This window comes from Carlito syrichta, unplaced genomic scaffold, assembly GCF_000164805.1.
Source record: "Carlito syrichta isolate Samal-C Ts95f unplaced genomic scaffold, Tarsius_syrichta-2.0.1 Scaffold305688, whole genome shotgun sequence".
Classification (NCBI taxonomy): Eukaryota; Metazoa; Chordata; class Mammalia; order Primates; family Tarsiidae; genus Carlito; species Carlito syrichta.
The window spans coordinates 67,401-75,083 of record NW_007249784.1 but is presented as its reverse complement, the minus strand read 5'-3'; the positions used below and the strand labels follow the sequence as shown (position 1 = coordinate 75,083).

Below are 7,683 nucleotides of genomic sequence, written 5' to 3'. Positions count from 1 at the left end.
CCGGCCGCGCCCCGCGCCCCGACCGCTAGCCTTTGGAGTTGACCTGGGGGCTCAGGGGTCGCGGGCTGAGCCTAGCCCCGCCCCCGGCGCGCACGACGCTGGGGGCGACTAAGGGGGCCCTGGTATGGCGTCCGAGCAGGCGGCGGCCGGGGGACACGATCGCCTGGGGCCGTGGAAGGGGCCGTCTTCACTCCTCTTTTGGAGGGTTAATTCTGCAGCCTAATGTGCCCCCCCTCGGTGGGGCAGGTTGGGGGTGGGGTGGGGCGGGTGTGAGCCTTGGCAAGAGCTGCAAGCTGCTGGGAGGGCGATGGCGTAGGAGCTAAGCAGAGAGGGGGAGGGGTGGGCCGCGGAGCGCCCCAGAGTTGGGGTGTGCGGGGTGCGCAGGTCGAGCTGGGCCCCGGAACCGCCGCGCCATCTGGGCAGGGTTGTGACTGTGAGTCTTGGAGATTGTGTGTCTCGTGCTGTTGTGGGGCAAGGTAAACCTATTCTGGGCACCACCTTTCGCTGGTCTGGCAGCCAGGGGTCTAGGTAGGGCCTGGACCATAGAGATAGAAAGCCAGGAAGGGTGTCCAGTGTTGTGAGGCAGAATTACAAGATGTGGCCCTGTGACTTTGGGTGACACATGGGCATTCTAAGCAGGGCACGATATGCTGAGTGTGGAGTTTGTTTGGTGTGGGGCTATATTTATGTTTTCTATCAGCGTGTGTTTTCTTGCATGTACGTCTTGTGCTGCACATATGAACTATTTACGAACTGTTGATTTCTGCAGAGTTGGCATGGTGTATGTCTATGTGTTGTGGAGGGCACCGGAATCCAGGGGGCATGTGCCCACTTGGAGGAGGTGGTTGTGGACCTTTGAGTCAAAAGGCGTTGTGTTTGGGTCCCATTTCTATGGCCCTGCTGAGGTGTGGTCCGGTCATGGAGGACAGGCCGATGGATAGGTCTCCATGCTAGTGGTGAGTGAGTCGCATGGGGGCCGCACGTCTGGAACTCAGATCCCAAAGATCACACAAGGAGCAAGAAACCTCAGGGTGTGTCTTGGGTGTCTGTGGGTTTACTGGCACTTGTGTGTGGGGTTCTGGCTGGGATGTACCAGTTGTGTTTATGGGATCATGGGCAGCCAGGCAAGGGGATGGCTATGTGTTTGTAACATTCTTCATAGGATTCTTTTGTGACGTTGTTTGTGGGCGCCTGTTCAGGCTGCTGGACTGGGAAACGAGATGGTCAGAAAACACATGTGGAGAGGGAGGTGGCGTGACAAGGGCAGTGTGGGCCTCAGACCCAAGAGACCAGCCGCAAGCAAGCTGTGTGTGCATGCCTACCTTCTGTGTGTTTGGGTGGCGGTGGGGCTGCTGAGGTAATGTGTGAAGAGGAAGGCGGGAGATACATGTGGGGCAAGATCAAGGGCAGCAGGCAGGAGGCATGGATGTTGGGTGGCCCAGTTAGTCTTTCGTAGGTCTGTGAGCTTGCCCCTCACTGGCCCGCCCTGCGTGTCAGGGTCACCCGGAGGAGAGGCTGGGCGGCTGCAAGGGAAGTGAGCTTAGACAGAGTGCCTCCTTGGCTGTGTTTATGTAAAGGCTGGGTGTGACTCTTGTCACTAAAATGGAAAAAAGAAACGTGAAGTTTTCAGCCTCCTCCCGTTTTCACCCTCTCCTTCTCTCTGCCCCCCTTGCTGGTATCTCTGACGCACACTGGGCCCCACTCCTGGGACTGCGGAAGGGCCTCAGAACGGAATTCGCTCAGTAGGCAGATTCCTCAGAACAGGTTTTCCTCACCTTTGGGGCCTGAGCCTTTCTATAGGAGTGTGTGTGTGTGTGCATGCGCGCGCGTGCGTGTGTGCACTCCAAGCCTGCACACTACTGTGTACAGCACCTAGCCTGACTGGAACGATGTATATGCATGGGGTACAGAAGGACACTATGGACTAGCTCTGGCATGGGAGACAAGGAAGGGGCTGGCTGCTGTGTGAGGCCTGAATAACAGGTGCACGATGATGACCTCGTGAAGGGAGAGGAGCCCTAGACTAGAGCTGAGGAATTCTGGCGGCTCTACCACTTCCTCACTGGCACTTCACCTGAGTGAGCCTCAGTTCCCCATCTGTAAAATGGGGCTAATTACCTGCCCTACCTACCTTCTAACAGCACATGGGAAACAGACCTTGAAAGTGACTACAGCCGGGCTCGGTGGCTCAGCCTATAATCCCGCGCCTTTGGGAAGCTGAGGTGAGTGGATTGCCTGAGCCCGCGGGTTTGAGACCCGCCTGGGCAGCGAGACCTCATCTCTACAATAAATAAAAAAACCAGGCGGGCGTGGTAGCACACGCCTGTAATTCCAGCTACTTGGAAGGCTGAGGCAGAAGGATCGCCGGAGCCCAGCATGTCGAGGCTGCAGTGGCCAGGAGCAGCCACTGCATTCCAGTCTGGGCGATGGAGTGAGACTCCAACTCAAAAAAAAAAAAAAGAAAGAAAGAAAGTGACTACAGTTTGGGGGTTGTGCCCACGCCAGTCTTGGTCAGCCCTCTGCCAGCACTGAGAATCTCCTTCTTGGGGCTTTGCTAATGATAATAGCATCAAATGCTTGTTTAGCACTGACTGTGTACCATGCACTATTCTCAGTGCTTTTGCATGTGGTCTCTCAGTCCTCACAACAACACCATGGTGCTTTAATTATCTCCCTTTTTCAGGTGTTGCAGCAGAGGCCCAGAGAAGTTAAGTAATGTGCCCAAAGTCACTTAGCTAGTAAGAGGGAAAGCTGTATTTGAACCCAAGCAGTCAGGGGCCAGATCCTGTACTCTTTTTAAAATTTTCTTTTTTTTGAGTTAGAGTCTCACTCCATCGCCCAGGCAGGAGTGCAGTGGCACGCTCATCGCCACCCCAGCATCGACCTGCTGGGCTCTGGCGATCCTTCTGCCTCAGCCTTCCAAGTAGCTGAAACTACAAGTACGCACTACCATGCCCGGCTAGATCCTATGCTCTTAACTGCTGTACTTGGCTGCCTTCTGGAGCATTCAGTGGGTGGACCTTTTTGCTCACCCCTCCTCCAACACACACACACTCTCTTCTTCCCGGTTTCTGCAGAACATAGCATCTGCACTAATCCATTTCAGAAGACCAGTATGCTCAGGGAGTCCATAGGGCATGAGGACCTAAATTCCTGCTGCAGTGTAATGTCAGTGCTGGCCATAGGGGCACAAAGGGTTGGTGAATCAGAGGAAGGAAAGATTGTCCTCGTCCTATGGATTAGGAAGGGCCAAGAAGGAGGTGGCATTTGGGTTAGATCTTTTTTTTTTGAGTTGGAGTCTCACTCTGTCGCCCAGACTGGAGTGCAGTGGCCGCTCCCGGCCACCGCAGCCTCGACCTGCTGGGCTCCAGCAATCCTTCCGCCTCAGCCTTCCAAGTAGCTGGAACTACAGGCGCACGCTACCACACCCGGCTAATTTTTTTTGATTTATTGTAGAGATGAGGTCTTGCCAAGTTGCCCAGGTGGGTCTCGAATCCCCGGACTCAGGCAATTCACTCACCTCAGCTTCCCAAAGGCACGGGATTACAGGCTGAGCCACCGAACCCGGCTTGGGTTAGATCTTAACATTTTAGAGGAATTTTGAGAAGAGGTTGGGGAAAGGGCATTTCTGGCAGGACAACCAGTACAGGCAAAGACATGGAGATGTGGGACATGCAGAGGCTGGAGAGCACACTGGGTGTGTATGGGTTTTGTGTTTTGGCTTTGGGGTTTTTGTTTGTTTGTTTGTTTGAATTGGAGTCTCATTTTGTCGCCCTGACTGGGGTGCAGTGGCACACTCCCGGCCACTGCAGCCTCGACCTGCTGGGCACTGGCGATCCTTCTGCCTCAGCCTTCCAAGTAGCCGGAACTACAGGTGCGCGCTACCATGCCCGGCTAATTTTTTTTTTTTTTGAGTTGAAGTCTCACTCAGTCGCCCAGACTGGAATGCAGTGGCCGCTCCTGGCCACCTCAGCCTCCCAAAGCGTGGGATTACAGGCTGAGCCACCGAGCCCGGCTGTTTTTGAGACAGGGTCTTACTCAGCCCAGGCTGAACTCGAACTCTTGGACTCAAGGTGACCCACCTGCCTCAACCTCCTGAATAGCTGGGACTGTAGGTACATGCCACCATGCCGAGCTGACACTGGGTATTTGAAGAGAGACTAACACAAAGCAAGATTTAAAAAGAAGATTGGAGCTAGACCAAACACCTTAAATGCCTGCTGGAGGAATCTGAACTTTATTCTGGAGTCAGTGGGGACCAGTGGAGGTTTTTGAACCCAGGAGTGATAGTAACTGAATTGTGGTTAGCGATGTTGACTCTCAGTGGGTGAAGAGCTGGATGGAGGCTGAGGGATAGCTGGGCAGCCATGGCCTTGGACCATAGAAGTGTTAACAAGGATCTGAGCTAGTTTAGGGGCCAGAAGCGGGTTGAAGGGAAGGCTTCCAGAGCCATTCCCAAGCTTGGCCGTAGTTTCAGCCAGACTTGATGACTGCTGGATGTGGGGGCGAGAGAAAGGGTGGAGTCAGACATGACACATTTAGCACTTAGCACGTGAGGCCTTGTGTGGTGATTTATGTAACCAGCTGGCCAGCCATAGGCCCCTTCAGGGCAGGTTCCAGCAGTATGGCAGAAGGAAAGATTCAGCATTTGGGGTCAGCGGGGCCTGAATTCGAATCTTGACTGCTACTTACAAGCAGTATAACCTTGAGCAAGTTACATCCATCTCTGAGCCTCAGTTCCCTCTTCTGTAAAATTGAAATAATATAAATACCTACTTTGGGTGGCTATCATTAAATGAGGCAACGCGTGTGAAACCCCCAGAAGTGTATCAGGCAAATTGTGAGTGCCCCGGAAGTGGTCAAGTTATAATCATCTGCACCTCCTGACCAACTCAGTCCGGGACTGAGGGAGGCTTCCTTCTTGAGGGTGACAGACTCCAGGCAGACTTGACGGCAGGTTCATTCATTTACCAAAAACATTTTTTTTGAGTTGGTGTCTTACTCTGTCACCCAGGCTGGAGTGTAGTGGTATGCTCACACCCACCGCAGCCTTGACCTGCTGGACTCAGGCGATCTTCAGCCTCAGTCTTCCAAGAAGACGTGTGTGTGCCTCTTTGATTTATTGTAGAGACAAGGTCTCGCCAAGTTGCCCAGACTGGTCTCGAACCCCTGGGCTCAGGCAATCCTCTCGCCTTTGCCTCCCAAAGAACTGGGATTACAGTAATGAGCCACCGTGCCCAGCTTCATTTTTTTTTTAACCTCCTATTACGTGCTAGGCACAATTCTAAGGACTGAAGATAATGCAGTGAACAAAGTAGACAAAAATTCCTGCCCCCTACCCCTTGGAGCTCACATTCTAGAGATAAATGAGCAATGTGTTTTACTAAGTGCCAAGGAGAAAAATAAAGTAGGCTAGGAAGATGGGAAGTTTTGGGAGGTGGGGAGTGACCAGGAGAGTGACCAAGTCACCTTCCAAAGGCTTAAAGAGGTAGGGCAGTGAGGCATGAGGCTATATGTAGGAAAGAACATTCCAGGCAGAGGGAACAGAAAGAGGTAGAGCATGTCTGGTGTCCGTGCTCAGATTCCCACCTCAGTGTCACCTTTGAGGTCACACAGGCAGTCAAGAGTAGAGAAATGGTAAAAAAACAACAAATAAAAATCTTAAATCCACAGAGCCACTAAACCTACCAAGAAGCCCGATTTCTGCCTTTTTTTTTTTTTTTCATCACTTTCCCCCATCATTTTCCAGGACTGAGTTCCAAGATCTAGGTACTGCCAGTTATTAGCTAATTTAATCTTTACAACAACCTCCGAAATGAAAACTATTAATTGTCCCCACCTTATAGACAAGGAAACTGAGATACAGAGAGGTTAAGTAACTTGCCCAGGGTCACATAGCTAGTGTCTTCTCCACTTCTTTTTTCTTTCTTTCTTTTTTTTTTTTTTTTTTGAGTTGGAGTCTCCCTTGGTCGCCCAGACTGGAGTGCAGTGGCCACTCCTGGCCACCGCAGCCTCGACCTGCTGGGCTCCGGCGATCCTTCCACCTCAGCCTTCCGAGTAGCCAGAATTACAGGCACGCGCTACCACGCCCGGCTAATTTTTTTTTAATTTATTGTAGAGATGAGGTCTCTCCTGCCTAGGCGGGTCTCGAACCCGCGGGCTCAGGCAATTCACTCACCTCAGCCTCCCAAAGGCGTGGGATTATAGGCTGAGCCACCAAGCCCGGCTTACTTCTTTTTTCTTAAATTTTTTTTTTTTTTTTTTTTGAGTTGGAGTCTCACTCTGTCGTCCAGACTGGAGTGCAGTGGCCACTTCTGGCCACTGAAGCCTCGACCTGCTGGGCTCCAGCGATCCTTCCGCCTCAGCCTTCCAAGTAGCTGGAACTACAGGTGCGCGCTACCATGCCTGGCTAATTTTTTTTTTATTTATTGTAGAGATGAGATCTCGTCAAGTTGCCCAGGTGGGTCTTGAACCTGCAGGCTCAGGCAATCCACTCACCTCGGCCTCCCAAAGCGTGGGATTACAGTCTGAACCACCGAGCCTGGCCTCTTCTCCACTTCTTATAAGCCTTTGCAGGGCAGTGGCCAGTGTTAGGGAAATTGAACTCAGAGAGCTGGGTCCAAACCCCAGCTTGGTTAGCAGCAAGACAGGGGCAATCACTCCACCACTAAACCTAAAAGGGAAGAGAGTATTTAATTTCTGTAGGCCTGTTTCATCACTGTGGTTATTTTGAGTGTTGAAATGAAATGATGCAGATAAAATGCCTAACACTATACTTTGCACATAATAAGTATCTTATAAATGGCAGCTACAAAGACTGTGATGACAATGATTCTGGGTTATCTCCAAGGGCCCAATCCAGCTTTGGGTCTCTGTGGTTCTAAGAAGCCCTGACAGGCCTTGTCCAAGTGCTGTGGCAGTCAGCACACAGCCACAGGCACCAAGTCCACCATGTATGGTTATGCAGGTGGACAGCTCTAGCCAAGGGCCTAAGGACTAGAATAGAACCTTGACTTTGCTTACCTACATGGGCTGCCTCTTGGAGAAAGGGGTCTTCTAATTTTCAGAAAGGTGCCAGGTGGGCTATTGGTACTATAATGAGTGCCATAAACATCATAGTATGAAGAAGTTGTCAGGAACACAGGCTTTGGAGCCAAACTTCATGGGCTCAGATCCCAGTTCTGCTACTAAGTGGTTATTAATCCTTAGGCAAGCTACCTAGCATCTCTGAGCCATAGTTTGTCATTTTATTATTTATTTATGTATTTTATTGAGTGGGAGTCTCAGTCTGTTGCCCAGGCTGGAGTGCAGTGGCACGCTCACAGCCACCAGAGTTTCTACCTACTGGACTCAGGTGATCTTTCTGCCTCAGCCTTCCAAGTAGCTGGAACCACAGGCATGCACCACCACGCCTGGCTAATTTTTAAGTTTACTGTAGAGACAAGGTCTCGCCAAGTTGCCCAGGCTGGTCTCGAACCCCTGGACTCAAGCAATTCTCTCACCTCCATTTCCCAAAGTGCTGAGATTACAGGCATGAGCCACTGTGCCTGGCCTCATAGTTTGTCGTTTTTAATGTGGAAAAGTTAGGCTGAGCACGGTGGCTCATGCCTATAATCCCAGCACTTTGAGAGGCCAAGGTGAGAGGATTGCCTGAGCCCACAGGTTTGAGACCAGCCTGGGCAA

The 7,683-nt window shown here is 51.7% G+C and overlaps 1 protein-coding gene across 2 annotated transcripts in view; it reads left to right on the top strand.

Annotated features, from left to right (window-relative positions):
• Positions 1 to 575: 575 nt before the first annotated feature.
• Positions 576 to 7,683, top strand: part of ZBTB4 (zinc finger and BTB domain containing 4) — a 17,289-nt gene continuing 10,181 nt past the window's right edge. Inside the window, exon 1 of one of the 2 annotated variants that reach the window (XM_021714639.1) lies at positions 576 to 1,031. The gene's annotated coding sequence lies outside the window, so the exon portion shown is untranslated. Of the gene's footprint in view, positions 1,032 to 1,722; positions 1,765 to 7,683 lie in introns of those variants that run through there. The other variant, XM_008062322.1, reaches the window with a different exon arrangement.